The 26,043-nt window shown below is 43.7% G+C and overlaps 1 long non-coding RNA gene, 4 other non-coding genes and 2 pseudogenes across 5 annotated transcripts; 6 read left to right on the top strand and 1 right to left on the bottom strand.

The window, feature by feature from the left end:
- Positions 1-1,687: 1,687 nt before the first annotated feature.
- Positions 1,688-2,723, bottom strand: LOC135247021 (uncharacterized). The gene is made up of 2 exons (XR_010328063.1): positions 1,910-2,723; positions 1,688-1,817 (listed from the first exon to the last, which is right to left on the bottom strand). It is a non-coding gene; the product is annotated as an uncharacterized LOC135247021 (long non-coding RNA).
- A 5,040-nt stretch (positions 2,724-7,763) lies between these two features.
- LOC135247023 (small nucleolar RNA U3) lies at positions 7,764-7,890 on the top strand (annotated as a pseudogene).
- A 2,963-nt stretch (positions 7,891-10,853) lies between these two features.
- LOC135247026 (small nucleolar RNA U3) lies at positions 10,854-11,060 on the top strand. The gene has a single exon (XR_010328067.1). It is a non-coding gene; the product is annotated as a small nucleolar RNA U3 (small nucleolar RNA).
- Positions 11,061-12,250: 1,190 nt separating this feature from the next.
- Positions 12,251-12,462, top strand: LOC135247025 (small nucleolar RNA U3). Its single transcript, XR_010328066.1, has one exon. It is a non-coding gene; the product is annotated as a small nucleolar RNA U3 (small nucleolar RNA).
- Positions 12,463-13,654: 1,192 nt separating this feature from the next.
- Positions 13,655-13,866, top strand: LOC135247022 (small nucleolar RNA U3). The gene has a single exon (XR_010328064.1). It is a non-coding gene; the product is annotated as a small nucleolar RNA U3 (small nucleolar RNA).
- Positions 13,867-15,058: 1,192 nt separating this feature from the next.
- Positions 15,059-15,271, top strand: LOC135247024 (small nucleolar RNA U3). Its single transcript, XR_010328065.1, has one exon. It is a non-coding gene; the product is annotated as a small nucleolar RNA U3 (small nucleolar RNA).
- Positions 15,272-20,964: 5,693 nt separating this feature from the next.
- Positions 20,965-21,163, top strand: LOC135247027 (small nucleolar RNA U3; annotated as a pseudogene).
- Positions 21,164-26,043: the final 4,880 nt, after the last annotated feature.

Genomic DNA, 26,043 nt, shown 5'->3' with positions numbered 1-26,043 from the left:
TTTAAGTTCCTTTCATGCAATTTAAACACTTGAATTTATTAAAGGACCCACTGAGATGCCATTACTCTTTGACAGACTTGTGCAAAAACACAGCTACACTGTTGTAACTCATGTAAAACGTTTGTCTGCTGGACTGTCACGCCACATCCTTTAAACCTTTGGACATAAATGATTAAATTAATCGTATTAGCTAATAATTAACTGGCCAGAAACCCTTTAACGTGACTAATTCTGGTTAACAAGCCAGGCAGATGTACACATTGCAAGCAAGAGAATGCTACGTTTTATAATGAAAAATGAAGCACAGGACATGCCAAATGTGTCTTACGACATATTTCATAGGTAAAACCGCACACGTAACGCGCTGACATAACTGCAAAGTTATTGAACGATTGATTATTATTCTTATTAATTCATTCATTCGTTAGCTAATATTGGCAGATGCCATTGTAGGTGATTTAAACACTTACGTTGCTTTTAAAAGAGAGAAAAACGGCGCGACAGCCAGCTGGCTAGCAAGTTCTAAACATTTCGAACGCGCAAATATGAACGTTTCAATATTTTTAATATAAAGTTCATTCAAAAACTTACTGAAACAGGCGATAGCTAATATAGCTAGCTGCCGTTTTTGACGATATAAACGCTTACGCTGCTTTTAAAAGAGAGGAAAACGGCGTGACAGCCGGCTGGCTAGCCAGTTCTAAACACCGCGAACACGTAAATATGAACGTTTCTATATTTTTAATGTAAAATTAATTAAAAAACTTAGTAAAACCGCGCTCATGTCGCAGAACTACGGGGATTCACGGCACTTCCTGAAGTGCCATTTGAAACGGCGGAAGGGAGAGCCGATACCACGTGACGAAATTGAAACAAGCGGGCCTCCCGATTGGGCGCAAAAAGCATGTAAGCTGGAGAAATTGAAACGAGGGCGGCCTCCGATTGGCCGTGTAATTGGAACAAATGAAACAATTGAAACAGAGAAGATGGCGCTGTTTTAGGCGCAAAGGCCACTGCTCATTCTTCTCTGTAGAGAAAGGAGGGGCTCGCGGGGGAGGAGAGGAAAAAGGGGGCGCGAGCAGGACTCGGGAACGCGAGGTCGCGGGTTCAAGCCCGGTCGTTCCTCCCGGAAGTACAGGGCCCAATTTGCTTCTCTGGATGTTCAAATGAAAGGAAAAGGGGAAAATAATAAATTAATAATCAATAAATGAAGGAAATGTCAACCGGTGTAAATGATGTAATGAATGTTTGCATCCAGGTCACTTGAAATAAGGAATGTCATGAATTGTAAAGTTGAATGCAAAAAGGTGAATGTGACCCCTGGAAGGAAAAGGCCCAATTTGCTTGCTTGCATGTTCACATGCAAGGAAAATGGGAAAAAAGAAAGGACATGTTCAATAAATCATCGCCCTGGATAAGAGCGTCTGCCAAATGCCTGTAATGTAATGCCTGTAACGTAATAAATGAAGGAAATGTCACAAATGTCAACCAGTGTAAATGATGTAATGAATGTTTGAATCCAGGTCACTTGAAATATGCAATGTCAGGAATTGTAAAGTTAAATGGACAAAGGTGAATGTTGAATACAGTGCAACCAATAGTCTGTAAATGTGCCACTCGAAATGTCAACCAAACAGTCAATTCTAAACAGATCTATTGCTAGTAGAATGCATTCACAGACGCACTATTGGCTTTTAGCACTTCATCTGTGCGTGTTTATTGATCCAGTACATTTCTCATACAATACATACAGCACCCGACCAATCCGCTCCCGCCGTTCCCTCGAGAAGGCCGCACGGCAACTCAGGAATCGGCAGCTGCAGAATAAAGAGAACGTGTTACAATTAGTTTTGCGTCAACTTCTTTTAAGCCAGCGTTAAACACAAACAATAAAGATACACCATCTCACCTCAGAACTTTGCGATGCAGGCCTCGGTGGCAGGAAGGACCGCTTTGGCTGGGGCCGGCCCTCCTCTTCATCTCTGCAAAATTGCAACAAGAGCACCTGCCGCAGAAAGCAATATTTTATGGAACCCGCTCGATTCCTGCTCCTGTCCTTTGACTTGTAGGGGTCGCTCGGCGTGTCCGGACACACATGTACTCACACTCCGTTGCAGTGCTTACATTTTAAGTTCCTTTCATGCAATTTAAACACTTGAATTTTTAAAGGACCCACTGAGATGCCATTACTCATTGACAGACTTGTGCAAAAACACAGCTACGCTGTTGTAACTCATGTAAAACGTTTGTCTGCTGGACTGTCACGCACATCCTTTAAACCTTTGGACATAAATGATTAAATTAATCGTATTAGCTAATAATTAACTGGCCAGAAACCGTTTAACGTGACTAATTCTGGTTAACAAGCCAGGCAGATGTCCACATTGCAAGCAAGAGGATGCTACGTTTTATAATGAAAAATGAAGCACAGGACATGCCAAATGTGTCTCACGACATATTTCATAGGTAAAAGCGCACACGTAACGCGCTGACATAACTGCAAAGTTATTGAATGATTGATTATTAATTCATTCGTTCGTTAGCTAATATTGGCAGCTGCCATTGTAGGTGATTTAAACGCTTACGTTGCTTTTAAAAGAGAGAAAAACGGCGTGACAGCCAGCTGGCTACCAAGTTCTAAACATTTCGAACGCGCAAATATGAACGTTTCAATATTTGTAATATAAAGTTCATTCAAAAACTTACTGAAACAGGTGATAGCTAATATAGCTAGCTGCCGTTTTTGACGATATAAACGCTTACGCTGCTTTTAAAAGAGAGAAAAACGGCGTGACAGCCGGCTGGCTAGCCAGTTCTAAACACCGCGAACGCGTAAATATGAACGTTTCTATATGTTTAATGTAAAATTAATTAAAAAACTTAGTAAAAACGCGCTCCCGTCGCATAACTCCGGTCACCTACGGCACTTCCCGAAGTGCCATTTGAAACGGCGGAAGGGAGAGCCGATACCACGTGACGAAATTGAAACAAGCGGGCCTCCCGATTGGGCGCAAAAAGCATGTAAACTGGAGAAATTGAAACGAGGGCGGCCTCCGATTGGCTGTGTAATTGGAACAAATGAAACAATTGAAACAGAGAAGATGGCGCTGTTTTAGGCGCAAGGATGACACGCAAATTCGTGAAGCGTTCCATATTTTTCCTCCCCGCGTCAGGCCCGAGTGACCTTTCCCCATGGGTCGACCCCCTACGCTGTCCTCGTCCAGACTCGCCGAACCCTAACCCTAAATCCAGGACGCGAGTCAGCCAGGACCCCGAGTCTCTAGAAGACCGGGTTTTCCCTGTTTGACAGAAAGGGTATTAATAATTAAGACAAGCACTTGTAATGTTTATGGCTTATAAATGCATGTGATGCTTCTTATGTTGTAATTTGATAGTGCTTTATTTTGTCCACGAGATGGCGCTCGTGGTTCACGGTGGTAGCCGGCTATGCTTGGAAAAACCGTGAGACTATTAGAGCCCGAGAGGATGGCTGCGGCAGCCGAGGGAGAAACGTGCACAACTGAAGTCTAACAAGCTCGCTAAAGAATTCATATACTACTTTGCTGGGTTGGAGTTTGATTTCAGAACAGTACAGCACTCACAGGCGAGAACTTGTCTGAAACAATCAGTCAGTCAATCGCATACGCCGACAGACGCGCTTCACTGTAGCGCTTACACGGTTAGTTTGTTTCGCATAGTGCTGTGTACACAGGAAAACATACGCTTATCATAAGCTTCTTGCACATGGGAAGTTACGCAGAGAATTTTCATTCATTTGTTGTATTTACTTTATTTTAAATGTCGTTTTAAAAGAGCTACCGAGGTGCCCTTAGTCGTTGACAAGCCTTTGAAAAACCGCAGCTAGCGACACTGTTGTAATTCATGGACCACGTTTGCCTGCTGCACTGAAATGAAATAGCAATTACATCATTCGTATTAACTGGCAAAGAAAACCGCTTCAAATGGCTAATGTGACACGCTGATTCAGGCAAGAGAACGTTTTGCCGTAAAAACGAAAAAGGGTACACGCCAGCTTTGTCATACGAAATATTGAAATATTTATGACTGGTTAAAAAAAACCAATTATATATATATAGACATGCACAATGTGCTGGTGCTGTAATTCTATGAATTTATGCTTTCTTATTATGTTCACTTTTATTACTAGTTGATGTAAACGCTTATGTTGCATTTAAAAGAGAGAGAAAAACAGCATAACAACCAGCTGTGAACGATTCTGTATTTTTAATGTAAAGTTCATTCAAAAACTTACTGAAACAGGCGATAGCTAATATAGCTAGCTGCCGTTTTGACGATATAAACGCTTACGCTGCTTTTAAAAGAGAGAAAACGGCGTGACAGCCGACTGGCTAGCCAGTTCTAAACACCGCGAACGCGTAAATATGAACGTTTCAATATTTTTAATGTAAAATTAATTCAAACACTTAGTAAAAACGCGCTCCTGTCGCATAACTCCGGTGATCTACGGCACTTCCTGAAGTGCCATTTGAAACGGCGGAAGAGCGAGCCGATACCACGTGACGAAATTGAAACAAGCGAGCCTCCCGATTGGGCGCAAAAAGCATGTAAACTGGAGAAATTGAAACAAGGGCGGCCTCCGATTGGCCGCCAAGTTGGTACAAATGGAACACGGAACAGAGACTTTTGCCTGCGCTCTATCTATGGGGCCACCGCACGTTCTTCTCTGTTTCGTCCAGGCATAAGACAGTACATCCTAATAGGCAATCCTGCCGTGGAGAAAAAATACATTTGTTCACAGAGAATGCAAACGGTTCATGGAAAATTACCGTGGGGAGGAAAAAATATGGAACGCTTCATGAATTAATGCCGTTTTCCTAATCCCTTCAAAATAATTTATTTATTAGTTTCAAACATTTTTTAGTTTTAAAAAAGTTTTGTACCGTTGTACATATCACTGTAATATATCTTTGTTATTATCGTTGCTGTTCTCGTTAGTAATTTCCGAGTGCGTTCTTTAAATTTATTTGGTGGCTAACGGTAGCATTGACCAGTTTGAAAAGCCGCAAGGCTAGCTGTGATGTAAAAAAAAAAAAAAAATTGCAGCAGTGGTGTATGGATAAAGTTTTAAACATCAGTTTAAATCACAGACTGTGACAGGGACGGTTATGTGAAACTCCCAATCTGTCGAAGAATAATTCCGTTTTACACGGAAACTTCAATCAAGGTTTAACACATGATATCATAGAGAGAAGCACTAGCATTAGTAGCCTAATTCTCAGAGGAAAAGCAGTTCACAATGATCTTTATGTATTTTCTTTTGCGTCATATAATGTGATAAGCAGTTTCACCCGCAGCCAGAGTGCAGCTGGTAGCATATACTGGACATAGCTGCTGAGAACAGTTGTTTAAACAAATTCAATTACATTTATTAGTACTCCCAGAACATATAGCAATAATAGCAATGTCCACCTGATACATGTTATTTTACTAATAGTAAGTTTCCACTAACACCAACAGTTTGCATTCTCCAAGCACAAATGTATTTTTCCTCCACAAGTTTTGCTCGGCGTTGCGTCAGACTTCTGAGGCCCGTTAAATAGGGGCTTAACTGTATAATTGTATATAATTAATAACTGTATATAATTAATAACTGTATATAATTCTTATACAGTACTGTGGTGAAAAGTAATAAACCATAGTAAACCATGGATATACGCACTACATTTGTAAAAAAGAAAAGAAAAAAAAGTTGTTCCTGGTTAAAAGTTTTGAAGAAGATGGTCTGCAAGCAATAGACTTGTATCAGTGGCATTCTGAAAATCAGGTAAAGATGTTTTAGAAATCAGAAGACAGTTTTTGGTTGTGTGCTCCAGGAAATTTTCAAAGGGATAGTCCATATTGTGAATTTAGTGAACAAACTAGCAGTTCAGTGCCATAGCAATATTCTACAAAAAAATTTCTGTATGCACGTACATGATGTTTGAGCTATCCACTGTACACAGCCAATTTTTTCGCTTATTGAGCACATTGAACTATGAATGTAGCCAATAAATAATAAGTAGATACAACACAAAAGTATGTAAAATCTGTGGCTAAATTAGTTGGTATTATTTTGACGGCCGTCAGCTTTGTAGTTGACATGTTTATCATGTTCACCATCACCACTGCACCTTAATCGGCACCATAGCATCGTCTCAAAAATAATTTAAGAGTAAGTTAAATATATAAAGTTATTTTCATTATTTATGTTGGCCTATTTTTTTCATTTGTGCTTACTCTTCATTATCATCAGCATCATCATAATGCTACAACTAATAATACAATATTTTTAATAACAGCAGGCTATTAGTAGCATTGTCAAAATAACAATGCAGTCAAAATACTGATATGGTGGAATCAGCATAATAGCATTTTTATTTAAGAGCAACAAGTGCCAACTTTATTACTTATCATTTATTGGTCAGCATTAATCACCATAAGCAATGGACACAAGAATGTTATGGCAAGTAACATTATTATTAGTAATATTAATAGTAATAATATCAAAACAACAATATGATTTTTGGGGGGAAAAAAACAAAAATGACGATGAATTCTTGTAATCCTAGGTCATGGTTTAATACTCTACGTATTCTGAAACATCGGTTGAAACATTCATGAGCGGGTGTGCTCGTATAAGCAGTTATGAGTACTGTGACGTAAAACCATGCGGACCAAAGTGAAGTGAAATAAATCTTATATCTTTTGTTGGACTCAGGAAAGAAATCGGTGCCTGGAGAGTAACTAGTTCAGTGTGAAGAAATTGTCGGGGCGGGGGGTGCTCAGCTGGCGGTGTGGGCGCGAGGAATTGCGTGTTATACATTCAAACGACAAAGCGCTTCTCCTCACATTAATACCGCTAATTAAATCAACCGGCAGTAAAGGAAAAATTAGCTGTTCATCCCGTCGCTACACAAAACACTGCACAAAAAATTTATTGTCAGTCATTTCGGTGTCACCCCCCTCGACTGGTGTCACCCCCCTAGTACGCCTCTGCTCCGAATCGTTTAGTGCTTGACCGCAGCTCCGACTGCATAGTCCCATTCACTGAACTGAAACACGGCCGAACGTTCGGTTCAGCTTGCTAACTAGTGAAATGAGAACGGTCGTTCGTGAAGGATAAGCCAGTGAGCTGAGAATTTAGTTGGATAAAGATTAGTGTGGAAAAATCCAGTTTACCAAAAACAGCTGACGGTTAGTACCGAAAATAAAAACAGACGAACCTCGGTTCATATTAGCACATTATTTTATTTTAATTGAATTTAGTTTTCCAGTTCAAAAAATGTAGACAGAGCATTTTCCCACAGAATATTTAATAGTCAAAGAACCAAACACTTTTCCCCTATTTTTTAATAAAATGTTTTCGTTTCGATTTTATTCTAAACAATTTAGTTTAAAAGAATGTGTTTGATATGGCCATTTTACTAAAATTCCCAAAATGGGTTGTTTTAGGCCTTGATGCTGATTTCTTTTCGTGTAGCTTGGTTTATTTGCTGGCATCATTCACAACGGGGATACGTAAAAGCACATTAGAAGTCCTATGTGTTAACTACTATTCAGCGTCTTTGTTATGTGTACAGAAATTACGTGTTCGGTTGGTGGTGTACGAGCCAAAATCGTGTGTCCCACCGGTGTATTTATATAAACACAGTTTGATGAAACAGAAATGCATCGGTCAAGACTACCGTAAATGAAACCAGTTGCATATTTGAAAGGACCCCGGCGAGTACCATTGCAACGTTAAGACTATACTTTCAGGGATCATTTCTATAGTTTATAACTGATAACCAGGCCTGGGGGTGCCCGCTTATTCCATCCAGGCGGTGCACTTCTCGGACCACCACATGGTGACCGTGTCCCTGACCTGGAAGAAGTCTATAACCGTGGGTAAGGGGCTCTGGCGGATGAATATCAGCCATCTCCAAGACTCCCAGGTGCGACTCTCCTTCTCGAGACGTTACCTGGAGTGGGTGAGTCTGAAACACCTCTTTGACTCCCCGGTGGAGTGGTGGGAGATGGTGAAGGAGCGAGTGCGAGGCTACTTCCAGGCAGTCGGGCGGAGGAAGGCGAAGGAAAGGAGGGCAGTTTTTGTACAACACAATGCTGCCCTCCAGAGACTGAGCCTCCTCCAGTCCCGAGGCCTGGATGTTAGCAGTGAGATCGCACGGACTCGGCAGAGCCCACCACCCTCTACCGGGAAGAGCGGGAAAAATTTACTTTCCGCTCCAAACTCCAGGGCCTCGAGGAGGATGAGAAGTGCACACGGTTTTTCTTCCGCCGGGCGCGGTCTAAGACTAATAACATCTTGTCTCTCTATAACAACAGAGGTGTGGTGGTGTCTGAAGAGGCGGAGGTTCGGGAGGTGGCCCGGGAGTTCTACGGGGGCCTCTATAGTGAGAGGCCCTCCGATGGGGCTCTCATGGACACCTTCCTGGGCGGCCTTGACAGACGTCTGGGTGACGAGCGGATGGACTCGGAGTTGAGCACCGAGGAGCTCACCCGGGCCGTGCTCTCCCTCAACCAACATAAAGCTCCGGGTCCTGACGGAATCCCAGCCGAGTTCTACCAAACTTACTGGGATCTCCTGAAGGAGGACGTGGCTGAAGTTTTCAGAGCGGCGTACAGGGAGGGGTGGTTGGGGGCCTCACTGAGACAGAGCTTAGTAGCTCTTGTCCCAAAGAAGGGGGACCTGAAGGACCTCCGCAACTGGCGGCCGATCAACCTCCTCTCAGTCGACTATAAGATCATGGCGAAGGCGCTGATGAGGAGGTTCCAAGGCCTGATTACATCGGTGATCGGACCGGACCAGACCTGCAGCGTGCAGGGGAGGTCCATTAACGACAACCTGCTCCTCGTGAGGGATTTAATCATCCACTCCGGGGAGCGGCGGTCCCCCTTGTGCCTTCTCAGCCTCGACCAGGAGAAGGCATTTGACCGGGTGAGTCATGTGTGCCTGGAGAGAGTGCTAGAGAGAATGAACATCCCTGGCCCCCTCCGGCGTTGGATAAAGATCTGCCTGATTGACATAACGGGCAGAGTGGTTGTCAACAGGCAGCCCTCTGCCCCGTTTGCCATCAGGTCTGGCGTCAGGCAGGGGTGCCCTCTAGCATCTCTCCTGTACGTCATCTACCTGGAACCGTTTCTCCAGGCCATCAGGGCCAGCCCCGGAATGGCGGGTTACCCGCTGCCGGGGGCTAGAGGAGAGCGGCTAAAGGTGATGGCGTACATGGACGACATCACCATCGTCGCCACAGATAGTTGCTCCATCGCTTGTGCCACCAAGGTGTTGGACGACTTCTGTGTGGCCACTGGCGCCCTGGTCAACAGGGACAAGAGCGAACTGTTTCTGTCTCCTCATTATAGTGAGCCTCTAACCGTTTCCTTCCCTGTACGCAGAAATAACATCAAGCTCTTGGGGGTGACCTTCCAGGCTGACGGAGGAGGGTGAATGAGCTGGGAGGGAGCCCTACGCCACGTCCAAAACAAAACCCGGAGTTGGAGTGCACGGCCCCTGACCATGGCGGGTAAGATCCTCGTCCTGAAGGCAATTGTCCTGCCCATTCTTCTCTATGTGGGGAGGGTGTTTCCCCCAGACAAGGCCACCAGCAAACAAATAGCTAGGTTGGCCTTCCGCTTTGTCTGGGGGAGTAATATGGAGAAATTGAGTAGAGTCACCCTCCTCAAAGAGGAGAGGAATGGGGGGCGGGGGGTCCCGGACATAGTCACCATCTTGATGGTGCAAGGTCTGGCCGCCCTGGTCCAGAACGTCGGGAAGGTGGGAAAGGCCTCTGGTGCCTTCGCTAGGTACTATGCCACCCCCTTCCTGCGGACAATGGGCCTGGGTGTGCTGGACCTCACCACACCATATAGCTGGGACCCCCCTTATGTCTATCAGGCCCTGAGGGACTTTGCTTTCAGGACGGGATTGCCCGGGGCTGGCCTGACCTCGTGGAGCTATAAAATCATAATGGCTCATTTAAGATCAAAAGAGACCGTCACGCTCCCGAGGTCAGGGCCGGCCCGGGACCCGCAAGTCATCTGGGCAAATGTAACACACAAGTGTCTTACTAACAAGCAAAAAGACATTGCCTGGATGACAGCTCACGGGTGTCTCCCCACAAGAGTGTTTATGTATCGCCGGCACTTAGCCCTCACTGAGCGCTGCCCCCACGGTTGCACTGACTCAGAACACAATTACCATCTGTTCTGGGAGTGCACCGTGGCTAGGCGGGTCTGGGGCCTTGTTGTTTCCTCTGTCTCCCATAACAGGTTGCTGCCGATGTCCTCCCTGACGGCTGAGAGCGTCCTCTACGGTCCCCGAGGGGGACTCAAGACCATGGAGCTCCAGCGTCAGTGGGGGATCATTAACACCGTCCGGCAGGTCCTGTGGGAGACAAGAAACATCAAGGTCTACCAAAAAACAATTGTGGACCTGGTCACTCTCCGGAGGAGGATTCAAAACCTCCTCCAGGACGGCGTTTTGGTGGACTTCCGGAAAAACAAGGACCTGGCGAGAGAGAAATGGGGGGTGGACCACTGGAAAGAACTTATCATATAGTCCACCCCCCCACGAGGGGCACTTGCTCAGCACACCACCCCGAGCGCACGTACTTTTTTTAAATATATGTTATTTATAGTAGTCTCTTAAAATAATTATTGTGTTTTGAGTGTTATTATTGATATATGTATCATAGATTTCTAAATTGTCTTTATGTTATCCTTTGAGTGTTATTGTTTCGTAACTTTGTAAATGTCTATGTTTAAATGTGTTATGGTTTCTGTTTTGATTTTTTAAAGAAAAAAGGAAAAGTAATGTTTTAAAAAAATGTAAAATGTTTATTACAACCATTAAAGATACATTATAACTGAGAAATGCGTTTTGAAAGTGTTTGGTCTCGCTACCCACAATGACGAGATAATGCATTCCCTTCTGAGCGTGAAGCGAATAGAAAGTGTTGATTTGATCAATTGCTTTTTATTATTGATGACCGTTCCGATTCTGAAAAGAATAAGGAGGTAGGGGATGCGTTCTGAGTGGTTAACCTGCTTGTGTCAAAAAATTGAGTTTTAAATGTCTGTTTTTTTGTTTTGATCGATGATCTGATGGAACTGTTGGTCTTGTTGAATCATGTATGCTGAAAAATTAATTACGGATACGTGGCGAGTGAAGTATGCTTTCAAGTAAGACTTGGTTAATTTATAGATGAAGGTTTTAACTATTTGACTTATCAATATCTTGATTGATACTATGATTACATAAATCAGATTGTGTGGTTCTGGGCTCAAACAAGAACCTGTATACGCAACGGCGCTTTTCGGATAAGACATGGCTCTCCAACCCGGTTGCTGAAGTTCTACGGTAGATATTCATTTCAAGCCTAACTGGACACACCTGAATCCTAACTAACTAACTAATTAGCAGCTCCACGAGATCTTTAGCTGTTGAATGGGGTGCGCTTAGGGTTGGGTTGGACTAAAACCCTACAGGATTGTAGATCTCCAGGAACAGGATTGGCCACCTCAGGTGTAAAAGTACTACAGCTTTGCATATAAAGCAAAGTGTACTCCCCACATCGTGACATCTATTGCTGAATGTTAACTACAAATTAACTGCGATATATGAATGAGTTTGTTGTTTCCCTGACTATGCAAGGGACTTTAAAATGTTGGCCAGCCAAAACTGCTGAAAAAAATGTTTATTTGTAGAATATGCGTTGCGTGCAGTACAACGATGAAAGCTACTAGTTATCAGCAAAAGGAAGCTGATGATTTTGAATTCTTTTCATATCTTGGATTAAGCTTTGCCAGTGTAATTCTTACTGGGAAATACCTAACCACTGCGGGCGTTAAGGCCCTGCGTCAATCGTTTGCCACGGGGGAAATATAAATGCCTTTGATGAAACTTTTGGTGGAATTGTGTTTACATTTGACTACATCCTCTTTAGAAGCACACGATTAGTAAGCCTACGATTCCTGCACCTTTTAAACGCTTACAGACAAAACTGCCAAACTGTCATGCATTTTCACTAAATAAACTCCCTCAGTATTAACACAGCTGGTTTGGAGTGAGTTGCCAATTGAATTACAATGTGTCAAAGCATGGATAGCACAGGGATGCGCACTGCTGTGTTTATAGAGTTTGGTGAAACCGTCAGGGCATCAGTCAGGGCAACCGTAGGTGAAACCAGTTGATACTTTAAAGGGTCCTGACGAGTAACATGAGTAAATTAAGACTATACTTTCAGGGATCATTTCTATAGTTTACAACTCAGAAATGCGTTTCGAAAGTGTTTGGTCTCGCTACCCACAATGACGAGATAATGCATTTCCTTCTGAGCGTGAAGCGAATAGAAAGTGTTGATTTGATCAATTGCTTTTTATTATTGATGACCGTTCCGATTCTGAAAAGAATACAGAGGTAGGGGATGCGTTCTGAGTGGTTAACCTGCTTGTGTCAAAAAATTGAGTTTTAAATGTCCGTTTTTTTGTTTTGATCGATGATCTGATGGAACTGTTGGTCTTGTTGAATCATGTATGCTGAAAAATTAATTACGGATACGTGGCGAATGAAGTATGCTTTCAAGTAAGACTTGGTTAATTTATAGATGAAGGTTTTAACTATTTGACTTATCAATATGTTGATTGATACTATGATTACATAAATCAGATTGTGTGGTTCTGGGCTCAAACAAGAACCTGTATACGCAACGGCGCTTTTCGGATAAGACATGGCTCTCCAACCCGGTTGCTGAAGTTCTACGGTAGATATTCATTTCAAGCCTAACTGGACACACCTGAATCCTAACTAACTAACTAATTAGCAGCTCCACGAGATCTTTAGCTGTTGAATGGGGTGCGCTTAGGGTTGGGTTGGACTAAAACCCTACAGGATTGTAGATCTCCAGGAACAGGATTGGCCACCTCAGGTGTAAAAGTACTACAGCTTTGCATATAAAGCAAAGTGTACTCCCCACATCGTGACATCTATTGCTGAATGTTAACTACAAATTAACTGCGATATATGAATGAGTTTGTTGTTTCCCTGACTATGCAAGGGACTTTAAAATGTTGGCCAGCCAAAACTGCTGAAAAAAATGTTTATTTGTAGAATATGCGTTGCGTGCAGTACAACGATGAAAGCTACTAGTTATCAGCAAAAGGAAGCTGATGATTTTGAATTCTTTTCATATCTTGGATTAAGCTTTGCCAGTGTAATTCTTACTGGGAAATACCTAACCACTGCGGGGCGTTAAAGGCCCTGCGTCAATCGTTTGCCACGGGGGAAATATAAATGCCTTTGATGAAACTTTTGGTGGAATTGTGTTTACATTTGACTACATCCTCTTTAGAAGCACACGATTAGTAAGCCTACGATTCCTGCACCTTTTAAACGCTTACAGACAAAACTGCCAAACTGTCATGCATTTTCACTAAATAAACTCCCTCAGTATTAACACAGCTGGTTTGGAGTGAGTTGCCAATTGAATTACAATGTGTCAAAGCATGGATAGCACACGGATGCGCACTGCTGTGTTTATAGAGTTTGGTGAAACCGTCAGGGCATCAGTCAGGGCAACCGTAGGTGAAACCAGTTGATACTTTAAAGGGTCCTGACGAGTAACATGAGTAAATTAAGACTATACTTTCAGGGATCATTTCTATAGTTTACAACTCAGAAATGCGTTTCGAAAGTGTTTGGTCTCGCTACCCACAATGACGAGATAATGCATTCCCTTCTGAGCGTGAAGCGAATAGAAAGTGTTGATTTGATCAATTGCTTTTTATTATTGATGACCGTTCCGATTCTGAAAAGAATACGGAGGTAGGGGATGCGTTCTGAGTGGTTAACCTGCTTGTGTCAAAAAATTGAGTTTTAAATGTCCGTTTTTTTGTTTTGATTGATGATCTGATGGAACTGTTGGTCTTGTTGAATCATGTATGCTGAAAAATTAATTACGGATACGTGGCGAATGAAGTATGCTTTCAAGTAAGACTTGGTTAATTTATAGATGAAGGTTTTAACTATTTGACTTATCAATATCTTGATTGATACTATGATTACATAAATCAGATTGTGTGGTTCTGGGCTCAAACAAGAACCTGTATACGCAACGGCGCTTTTCGGATAAGACATGGCTCTCCAACCCGGTTGCTGAAGTTCTACGGTAGATATTAATTTCAAGCCTAACTGGACACACCTGAATCCTAACTAACTAACTAATTAGCAGCTCCACGAGATCTTTAGCTGTTGCATGGGGTGCGCTTAGGATTGGGTTGGACTAAAACCCTACAGGATTGTAGATCTCCAGGAACAGGATTGGCCACCTCAGGTGTAAAAGTACTACAGCTTTGCATATAAAGCAAAGTGTACTCCCCACATCGTGACATCTATTGCTGAATGTTAACTACAAATTAACTGCGATATATGAATGAGTTTGTTGTTTCCCTGACTATGCAAGGGACTTTAAAATGTTGGCCAGCCAAACTGCTGAAAAAAATGTTTACTTGTAGAATATGCGTTGCGTGCAGCACAATGATGAAAGCTACTAGTTATCAGCAAAAGGAAGCTGATGATTTTGAATTATTTTCATATCTTGGATTAAGCTTTGCCAGTGTAATTCTTACTGGGAAATACCTAACCACTGCGGGGCGTTAAAGGCCCTGCGTCAATCGTTTGCCACGGGGGAAATATAAATGCCTTTGATGAAACTTTTGGTGGAATTGTGTTTACATTTGACTACATCCTCTTTAGAAGCACACGATTAGTAAGCCTACGATTCCTGCACCGTTTAAACGCTTACAGACAAAACTGCCAAACTCTCATGCATTTTCACTAAATAAACTCCCTCAGTATTAACACAGCTGGTTTGGAGTGAGTTGCCAATTGAATTACAATGTGTCAAAGCATGGATAGCACACGGATGCACACTGCTGTGTTTATAGACTTTGGTGAAACCGTCCAGGGCATCAGTCAGGGCAACCGTAGGTGAAACCAGTTGATACTTTAAAGGGTGCTGACGAGTAACATGAGTAAATTAAGACTATACTTTCAGGGATCATTTCTATAGTTTACAACTGAGAAATGCGTTTCGAAAGTGTTTGGTCTCGCTACCCACAATGACGAGGCAATGCGTCTTCTTCTGAGCGCGAAGTGGATAGAGTGCGTTGATTTAAATCAACCGCTCTCTATCTTTGATGACCGTTCCGATTTTGTGAAGAACTCGGAAGAAGGAGATGCGTTCTGAGTGGTTACTTTACTAACGGTTGAAGATTATTTATGCAAGTTATATTACAATGGAGATACACCTATACTGCATTATGTTTTAGTTAGCCAATATTTAGTGTTTATATCGAAGGCAATTTAAAGGTGCAGTGTGTAGAATTTAGTGGCATCTAGCGGAACGGACTTGGCAGACATTGAATATAATATTCATAAGTAGGCTATGTTTTAATTAGTGTATAATCTCATGAAAATAAGAATCGTTGTGTTTTCGTTACCTTAGAATGAGCCCTTTATATCTACATAGGGAGCGGCAGTGTTGGGGAAGCTACTTTGAAAGCATAGCTTTGCAAGCTACCAATTACTTCATATTGGAAGAAGTTGAACTACAGCAAAGCTACACTAGGGAGAAATCTAGTTTGGTTAACTAAAGCTACTTAGAAAAAGTAGTTCAGACTACTTTGTAAAAAAATGATCAAATTGACAATGTACATGTGATATGACATTATAAAGTATAATACAAAAAAGTCACATGCCAGAAGAAAAATGCCACTCGATTGAGTTTATTGCAAAAAGTGCCCACTTGTTCACAGGTCATACATAACCCCCAAAAAAGAAAAAAAAAAAAAAACCCACTATTCATGGGAAAGTGCAAGGCATGTCAGCTTTGGTTTTGTATATAATGTCCATCAGTCAGACACCTGCCTTCCAGAAACTAGAGTCCAGGTGGGGGTATTGCACCAAGCAGGATTACTCCATTAGCCAGGTAACTTCTAATATAAAATAGCATGACATTTACAGTGGTCCATAGAATTACCCTCTATTTCACCAGATCAACTTTAAATACAATTGTATGCTGTTACAATATTAACCTTTGGTGGCAAAAGAACAGCAAGCCAACCTCAGCCTAGCCAGACCTTCATTTGAATGATTCTGGCTAAGCTATTCATAGTATTGGATTGATTGCAGACACCTTAGTCAGCAAACACAGGTGATTGTAATCAAATAGTAGGTGATTAAGTGCATTGCGCCATATTGTATGGGCGGCAAAATAAATCATGAGAACAGTATGACTAGGTCAGCTAACGTTAGCTAATGTTTGCTTTATGTCAGCAAACCTGACGTTAGCTGGTTAGCGACATGTTCGTTTTCGATAGAACATAATTGTTGTCAGACTAATTAATGCTACAGACTTTATTTAATTAGACTAACGTTAACGTTCACTGAATTAAATCACTTGCCTGTATGTAACATTACAATGTGGCTAACTTATCTAAACTGCTAAATTGGCTAGCAAAGTCAATGTTAATACATTCACCTTTATATGTGTTCTTAGATTTGTTTTTAACATCTTTGTAGTAGAGAGTGTATATACTCTTGGCTTGCATAGCTCACAAGTAAAAACTTACGTTTTGTCGGTGGAGCTAGTCAGTGTCATGTATTTGCTCAAGTATGGCCATGGTGAACCCTTTTGTACATGCACTACACAAAGGTCAAGTATGTGGTGGTGGCTGCCTAATGAATGCATTGTCTGGGCATGCTTTCACAGCGGTCAAGATGAAAAAAAAGGGGGCGGGGCTGGCCATAGGCAGTTCAATTACAGTAGAGAAGCAAAGGTAAAATAAAATTTAAAAATAATTTCTTTCCTTATATGGCTCAAAAATGTTTGTAGTTTCAGTAGTTAACTACACAAAAAATGGCAAGAAAGTAATTTAACTACTTGAATCACTATGCAAATATGAATGTAGTTGAACTACCAGCAAGCTACTGCAAAATGTAGTTAAACTACTAGTTTAATTACATGTAGTTCACTACTCCCCAACACTGGGGAGTGGGTCCTCTTCCACAGAGGCCGCCATGTTGCACCGCCATGTTTCTACAGTAGCCCAAAATGGACAAACGGCTCTAGAGGGGGCCCGGGTTTCTCGGGTTTCCCTTCATCAGGCACCAATCCTTCATCTCACGCTTACTAGTTGTGAGACGAGGGGTGTGTGGGGTGTGATTGGAGCAGGTGTCTCTCTTTTCTTTTCTCCTTTTCTCTCTCTGTCTCCCTCTCCTCTGAAGGTCTGGTGGAAAAGCGCAGTACCAGTGGCTTGACCACCGCTGTGTTTGACCAGCGGACCAGGCCGGACCCGACAGCGTTTGGGGGGAAGCAGGTACCAGTGGCTTGACCACGACCTGCCGAACCCCCCACTCACAGACGAAAGACCTGCTCTCAGGAGCCCCCCTGCCAGAAGACTCCTGCCATCTGAGGACCTACACCACTGCTGCGGAACGCCCAACACCAGAGTGGAGTACAGAGCTACCCGGAGAGAAGGCCCATAGGGGTTCGCTCTCCAGGCTACGCCAGCTGTTGCTGGGCCTTCGCCTTCGCCCTTGCTCCTTTCTCCCCTCTTTTGCTCTCCAGGCCCCCTGGAGAATGAGGCCAAGGAACAGGCAAATAGAGATACCAGCAGACCATCTCAGACGGTGGAGCGATCCCTGACTCAACTGGGGAACAACGTCTAGCACCCCTGCTGGGAAGGAGGTCCCTAGGGCAATAGAGGGTGCCGTGTCTGGGCCCTGAAGCCTACCTATCTCTGGTTCCTCTGGGACGGACCATCAACGTCTGAGCGCGGTCCTCCTTTCTCCATTGTTACAGCCTGGGTCCTAGCCTGAGGGAGAGGGAGGATGGCCACTGCAATGCCAAGGATGCGCCGCCACAATGCTGTCCGCCTGTGCTACAAGGCGAACAGAGAAGACGGGAGCAGCAGCACCAGTCAGGGGCCCCTGGTGGTACAAAGGGCAAATGGTGCAGGCGAGAGAGGCACTGTGGATGATATTTTTGAGTCCTGGAGAGGTTCTGGAACCTCTTTAGAGAGGGGAAACACAGGGTACTGCTCAGTAATTTTTCTCATCGAGCCGCTGTCCAACACAAAACAAAGTGATCACTGTACAGTTTTATAATGAAGCTGTGCAGGACCACGATGTGAGTATGTGGTTGGGCAGATATGTTCAAGTACAATCTGAAGCCAGGAAAGTGCTTGATGAGAATGGAGAATGGACGGGGGCCAGGAAATGGCTGGTCCAACTGAAGCCTGACCCCTCTGCAGTTGGGGGAGTGTGTCACATCTCCAGCACAATTAAGTTGGGAAAGAATCGGGGCGTGGTGTTTTATAACGGCATGCCCAAGCTGACAAACAAGCAGAGAGACATAGCCTGGATGTCTGCACATCACTGTCTCCCCACTCGAGTGTTTATGTACAGAAGGCATCTTGCCCTGACTGAGCGCTATCCATCATCTGTTTTGGGAGTGCTCCGTGGCCAGATGGGTCTGGGGCCTTGTGGTTTCCTCTGTCTCCCTAAACAGGTTGCTGCCGATGTCCTCCCTAGTTTAGTTAACACCTTAAAGCAGGTCCTGTGGGAGGCAAGGAACATCAGGGTCTACCAAAAAACAACTGTGGACCTGGTCACTCTTCGGAGGAGAATTCAAAACCTCCTCCAAGACGGTGCAATGTTGGACTGGCGCAGAAACAAGGACCTGGGGCCTCATTTATAAAACGGACTTAGGATCAATTTTGATCTCAAGTATGACTTACACAGAAAACCACGTATAAGTAGTTATTTATAAAACCTTAATTTGACTTGGAAATGATCTTACATCAATGTAAAGCCTAGACTTGACCTAAGTGGATTGCAGTTTGGGACGCATATGCGTCCAAGCCTGTGGTGAACTTTGCATTAGCTTTATGAACAATTTAATAGGAATTATGAATTAAAAGTGTGAGGAATTAATTGTTTGTCAACCCACTATTTAGTCCACCGAATAATACATGTTACCTGTCTTCAATCTCCTCTACCATCGCCGTGATCTCGTCTTCCAAAAAGTTTGCCTTTCTCTTTTGGGCCATGGTTATTCCTGACTAAACCCTCATTTGTGCTAGCATTATTGTAACGATGCGTCACCGTTACTAGATCTCTAGTTAATAGTAAATATTATTACCAGACGAAAATGGTTAATTGATGCATATATTAGTACACAAGTTAAATAAACACACACATGGTATTTTAACAAATGTATTTATTTATTGATTGTTTGTGCGTGGCGGTTCGCTTCACTTGGGTCTGGTGTTTCACAATAATATAAGGGGAAATCCCTGATTGTAAGGCACATTCAGGTGCCGTCAATTTTAAGTTAATTTGAGATTTATAGATAACAGGTGCGTAAGTTACAAATGGGCTTCTTAGAACCTGTGTAAGCAATGTATTTTATGCTCAGTATTTTTTATGAATCAAACATAAGCACACTGGCGGAAATGATCTTAAGACTAAGTTCAAGTATAAATCTAAGAACATTTTTATAAATGAGGCCCCTGGCGAGAGAGAAATGGGGGGTGGATCACTGGAAAGAACTAATCATATAGTCCACCCCCCTAGGAGGGGCACCTGCTCCTCAACCCCACTCCTGAGCACAAGTATTAATGTTGTTTTGTTAAATAATGCTAATTTGTCTTAAAATAATTAGTGTCCTTGTCATTGTTGTTATGGATATAGAAATTCTTGATTTGTAGAATAGGGTTTTCCTTTCGAGTGTTTCTTATTTTGTAACCTTTGTGAATGTCTAGGTCTAAATGTGTTTTTTGTTCCTCTTTGGCTTTTAAAAGGAATATGTTTTCAACATATTGTAAAGATACAACCGCTTGGCACCAACACTTACTCTTCATGTGCTGGAATTGTACAGTAAAGGCCTGCTGTTGGTTCGCTTTGCCTATGACGAAACTGTTGTAACCAATCAAATAGGACTGTGTCGAGATATGAAAATACATTGTGGAGCATTATGGAATTGTGAAACAAATGTATCTTTATGTTTTGGGTCCATAAATCTATGACGAAAAAACTGGCAATTTATGTAACAGTTCACAAAGATGTTAAATTCTTTGGAGAATATTGACTACTTTTTGATCAGATGTTTCACTTTACACAGCGTTGCTATGCTGTGGCATGAAAGGAAGTAATCGTTTCCAGCTGCATGAGCTGAATATTCGTTGTGTAGCTTGGTTTATTTGCTGGGACCATTCAGAACGGGGATTCGTAAAAGCACATTAAAAGTCCTATGTGTCCTACTATTCAGCGTCTTTGTTATGTGTACAGAAATTATGTGTTCAGTTGTTGGTGTACGAGCCAAAATCGTATGGCCCACCAGTGTATTTATACACAGTTTGATGAAGCAGTAATGCATCCACCAAGACAACCGTAAATGAAACCAGGTGCATATTTGAAGGGCCCCCGGCGAGTACCATTAGAATGTTAAGAATGTTTCAGGGATCATTTCTATAGTTTATAACTGAGAGATGTGTTTTGAAAGTGTTGGGTCTTGCTACTGTGGGGAAACAGACAGTTTTGTGTATTCTGCATTTGGGAAGTTTCCGCTGGGCCCCAGGGGGGAGGGGGTTGAGCCCCCCTGTTGTATTCAATTTCAATGTAAATGGTACCTGTTTGAATAGGTAGGATGGATTTGAATTTGAATGGTCCAATCAGAAGGAAGCACAGCCTCTATCACCAATCAGAGGCAATGCTCCCTTTCAACAATATAATTCCACAATATGCAAATACCAGTCTACTGGAACTGTATAAATCTGATCACCCACCAATACTATTTTGAACTTCCTTGCTGAGTTGTTCCCGTAGCCTGCTGCGTAATAAATCTTCCTGTTTTTACTACAAACTTTTGATCTGCTTCTTCCTGGGCTAACGGTCATTTTACCTGTTTTTGGGAACATCTTGATTCCCCTACACTACCCACGATGACTCACGATGAGCTAATACATCTCCTTCTGAGCATGAAACGGATAGGGAACATTGATGTTGATCAATTTCTCTCTGTCATTGATGACTGTTCCGATTCTGAAAGAATATGGAGGTAGAGGATGTGTTCTGAGTGGTTAGCCTGCTTGTGGTTGAAGAATAAGTTCCAAGTGTTCATTGTTTCTGATCATTGATCTGCTGAACTGTAGGTCTTGTTGAATCATGCATGCTGAAATACTAGTTATGGATGCATGGTGAATGAAGTACTCTTTCAAGTAAGACTAGTCTGGTTTATAGATGAAGGTTTTAATCTTAGCCACGCACTAAGATACTTTTTTATTTATCAATATCTTGATTGATACTATGATTACATAAATCAGATTGTGTGGTTCTGGGCTCAAACAAAAACCTGTACACACAACGGCACTTTTCGGATAAGACAAGGCTCCCCAACCCGGTTGCTGAAGATCGACGGTAGATTTTCATTTCAAGCCTAACTGGATACACCTGAGTCCTAACTAACTAATTAGCAGCTCCACGAGATCTCTAGCTGTTGAATGGGGTGTGCTTAGCGTTGGGTTGGACTAAAAACCTACAGGATTGTTGATCTCCAGGAACAGGGTTGGCCACCTCTGGTGTAAAAGTACTACAGCCTTGCATATAAAGCAAAGTGTACTCCCCACATCATTACCTCTATAACTGAAGGTTAACGACAAATTAATTGCAATATATGAATGAGTTTGTTGTTTCCCTGACTAGGGCTGTCAAAAAATATTCTAAGTTCGAAAACTATTCGAAAATCTTTCTTTTTTAAAAGTTTGAACCTAAATTTGAGCATTCAAATATTAGTTTTGGATCCCGTGTATTGTAATTAACATGCAGGCTTTAATTTCATGCGGCGAATCATGTTAATGCACGCAAAGTTCATTTCCTGTGCTAACGTTACTTCCTCTGTCAACAAAAAACGTTCTGCCCTGGACCCAGAGCAAGTGGATCGTCTGGTTTTCCTTGCCAATAACCTCCGGTGATACTTTCAGCTCCATGGACACCTAACGTTACTGGTCAGCTAGCCTCGCTAGCCAGTCTCTTTTTTAACTTCGTTCAACAGATCCGTTCAATTTTATCAAAATCTTCAGAAAAGAAAGGAAACATAGCCTGCCATGGGAACTATTATGCCTAAATTGTTAATTGATGATGAAAGAAGTTAAACTAAACAGAGTAAGTAATTTATGTTGTTTTAGGCTATAGGTATTAGCCGTTTGAATAGTTTTTGTGTTAAGAAATAAACAGGGATTTCCTATAAACAATAATTTCCCTATGATTAATAAATGCGATTTGTGGCAAATTACATCCACGAAAAAGTGCTTTATTCATTTGCGCATTAGGCTAAACGGAAACGGAAGGGGGCTCATTTATAAAATGAACTTGCTTGCATACGTCAAGTAAAGACCTGACGTAGAGCCATGACCGTTTCCACAGTCAAATCGAGTGATGTTTAAATTTTATAAATCACTACTTTGATGTGATTTTCTACGCACGCACCACACAGTTGATCTAAAATACGTTTTATAAATGAGGCCCCAGATGTAGTAACCCAGTATTAAAGTTCACCTATTGTAGGAAAATTTTGGGATTCCCCATGATTGTGATGACATCACATGTCAAAGTTAGGGCACTCCCATCAATGTTGATCAAACTGGTTCCTCCAAACTCTCGATGCTCCATAATAAAAGTACATCACATGTATGACTATTTACTCATGTAATCAATATGTAATCCAATAAACTTGTATCATTAGTTGCAGCTGAGCTTATGGAAACGCAAGAAACCACAGTATCAACTGTAGAGAAAAAGCAAGAGAATGCAGAAGGCTTAAAAACCACACTTACTCACTCAGCAGAGAACATTAATCAAATACTAACCATACACTTATATTTTCAAACTGATCAACTGCTAATAAATATGTGCTAGAGGACTAATATTTTACAGTGACCCCTATGTAACCTGAATACAATGGAAAATTACAGAATAAAGACTAATATTTTTTAAGGGAAAGTTGAGGTAATTTTCCACAGTGATGTTATCACCTAAGAACAGGAAATCATTGTGGTGCCAAGAAGGTCAGGTGATGTTTTAAGGAATGTTTTAGGAGGAGTTATGTTGAGCACAGTGTATAAAATGGATGTAAAACTGACAATCTGACAAGGTTCAATTCTGCAGAGTTGATCCGGCTTTGTGCACCTGTGCGAATAAAGTCTGACTTTTCTGAAGAGCTTGCTGCTGTGGTGACTTTTCCCTCGTGAAGTTGTTTTCTACAAATTAGAGATTGGACTTTGAATTCTGTCGATTCCTAGACACGACACTATGTTCTCTATTCTACTGCCCGCTTGTGGAAAATAACGCATAGGCCAGTTTAGAGGGAGCGTCACGTGCATACTGCGCCCGACAATAAGCAGCTTATTTTTGTGAATTATAGGCAAATGATATTCGAATTCTAACTAATTACAAAAGCTAATATTCGAACTCATTTTCATGGCACTTTTGACAGCCTTATACCTAACCACATGCAGTTCTGATTTTATACCACTGCGGGGCGTAAAAGGCCCTGCGTCAATCGTTTGCCACGGGGGAAATATAAATACCTCTGATGAAACTTTTGGTGGAATTGTGTTTACATTTGACTACATCCGCTTTAGAAGCACACGATTAGTAAGCCTACGATTCCTGCACCTTTTAAACGCTTACAGACAAAACTGCCAAACTGTCATGCATTTTCACTTTGGCTAAATTAACTCTCTCAGTATTAACACACAGCTGGTTTGGAGTGAGTTGCCAACTTAATTACAATGTGTCAACGCATGGACGTGTGCTCAGGTTTCTCTTCATTTGTTCACGAGTCTACTGCCCTCTACTGGCTATCTAGTTGAGGACAGTGGGCTCGTGGATTTGTGGTGTGTAATCGGAGCAGACGTCCCTCTCTCTTTCTCTGTCTCTCCTTCTACTTCCTCTCTCTCTCTCTCTGAAGGTCTGGTGTAGTGGCGCAGTACCAGTGGCTTGACCGTGGCTGTGTCCACTGCATCGGACCGGCGGACCAGGCCGGACCTTACAGCGTTGGGGCTAGGCAGGTACCAGTGGCGTGACCGCGGCCTGCTGAATCCCCAACGCCGAAGCCAGGACAGTGCTAGGAGGACCCCTGCCAGAAGACTCCCGCCATCCGGGGACCACACCACTGCTGCGGAACGTTCATCGCCGGAGACCAGAGGGGAGTTCAGCGCCGCCCGGAGAGAAGGCCCGTAGCGGCTCGCTCTCCGGGCCATCCCAGCTTTGCCGAGTCCTCGCCCTCGCTTCCTGGCTCTCCTCTCTTGCTCTCCAGACCGCAGCAGGACCATCAGGTGGACCCGGAGGACGAGGCCGAGGAGCAGGCAGACAGGGGGACCCGAGGACCTCCCCCCAACGACGGCGGCGGTGCCCGGATCCAGTGAGACCAGCTACTTGGATCAACGCCTGGCGCCATCTGCCGGAAGGGAGGTCCCACTGCGCCTTGCGGAGCTGATCTCCGACCAGCTCCCTTGGTGCGGCAACGTTTGGTCCCCCTAGGACGGACCAGCAACCGCTTAGCGCTGTACCTGTGCTTCTTCCCTTTACCTGCTTAGGTCCGGCCTGAGGGAGAGGGAGGATGGCTTCGGGAGTGCAGCCAGGAGTCCGACGCCACAACGCCGTCCGGATGACCTTCCAGAACAGCGGAGAAGGGGGCAGCGGTGCTAGTGGCCCCCCCCAGGTGGCACAAGAGGGCGAAGGGCGCAGCCGTAAGGGGCGCCGCTGAGCTAGCAGCTACTGGGGGGGCAAGCAATGCCGCTGCCCCAAACAGCAACAGGAGAGTGACAGGTTTGATCTGCCTAGAATTTAGCCGGGCAGTGCTCCAGCGAGCTATGGGCTTTGTGCCTGGCGACCTGAACTGCCTGGTGAAGGTTCCGGGTAATGCAGATATCTTTGAGATAAGTTTTAGGACTGCAAATATCCTGGAGAGGTTCTGGAACCTCTATAGAGAGGGGAAGGGTAAGGCCCCCCTCAGTAATTTCGATGTAGAGCCCCTGTCCGACACGGAAAACAAGGTGGTCACTGTACAGTTCTATAATGAGGCTGTACAGGACCACGACGTGAGTACGTGGTTGGGCAGGTATGGTCTTGTTAAATCCGAAGCCCGGAGAGTCCTTGATGAGGATGGAGTCTGGACCGGAGCCAGGAAATGGCTGGTCCAACTCAAACCCGACCCCTCTGCACCAGGGGGGGTATGCCACATCCCCAGCTCCATCACGCTGGGGAGACACAGGGGGGTGGTGTTTTATTACGGCATGCTCAAGCTGTGCAGGAACTGCGGTGAGTTAGGTCACTTAGCCACAGCCTGCACAGTGGTCAAGTGCAAGACGTGTGGCGGCGAGCACGAGACCAGGGCATGCCGTGATCCAAAGCCCTGCAATCTCTGCGGAGCGAGGGGGCATCTCTTTAGAGACTGGCCCCTCTCGTACGCAAACAGGGCTAGGAGCACCGCGCCCCCTCCACCATCTGCTGCCCCCCCTTCGGCCACACCGTCTCCCCCGCCCACCCCCATGCCGCGCACCAGACCACCCACTCCTACCCCCTCCCAGCCTGGAAGCCCACCCCCACATGCACAGATCACAGCACAAGACCCTACCCGCGGTATCACCACCCCTGGAACCCCCAACTCCACAGCGCCCCCTGCCGAACTAGGTCCCACCAAACCCGTCACGGTCAAGGAGGAGCCTGACTCCGACACCCCCATTGTGGTGTTGGAGTCAGACTCCTCAACATCAGAATCCGATTCTATTACACCCTGGCAAAAAATCAAAAAAAGAAAGGGCAAACGCATCAGATCCTCCCAGTCAACCTCCCAACCCAGCAATAGTTCGCCAGACAACACAACCTACAAAACAATCGACACAGCTACATTCCAAACCGGAACATAGAACACAACTTACAGCCAGGCCTGAGCCCCTTCC

This window comes from Anguilla rostrata, unplaced genomic scaffold (genome assembly GCF_018555375.3).
Source record: "Anguilla rostrata isolate EN2019 unplaced genomic scaffold, ASM1855537v3 scaf1032, whole genome shotgun sequence".
NCBI classification, from domain to species: Eukaryota; Metazoa; Chordata; class Actinopteri; order Anguilliformes; family Anguillidae; genus Anguilla; species Anguilla rostrata.
Note: the sequence above shows the minus strand (reverse complement) of the source record. Positions and strands in the feature narration are given on the sequence as shown.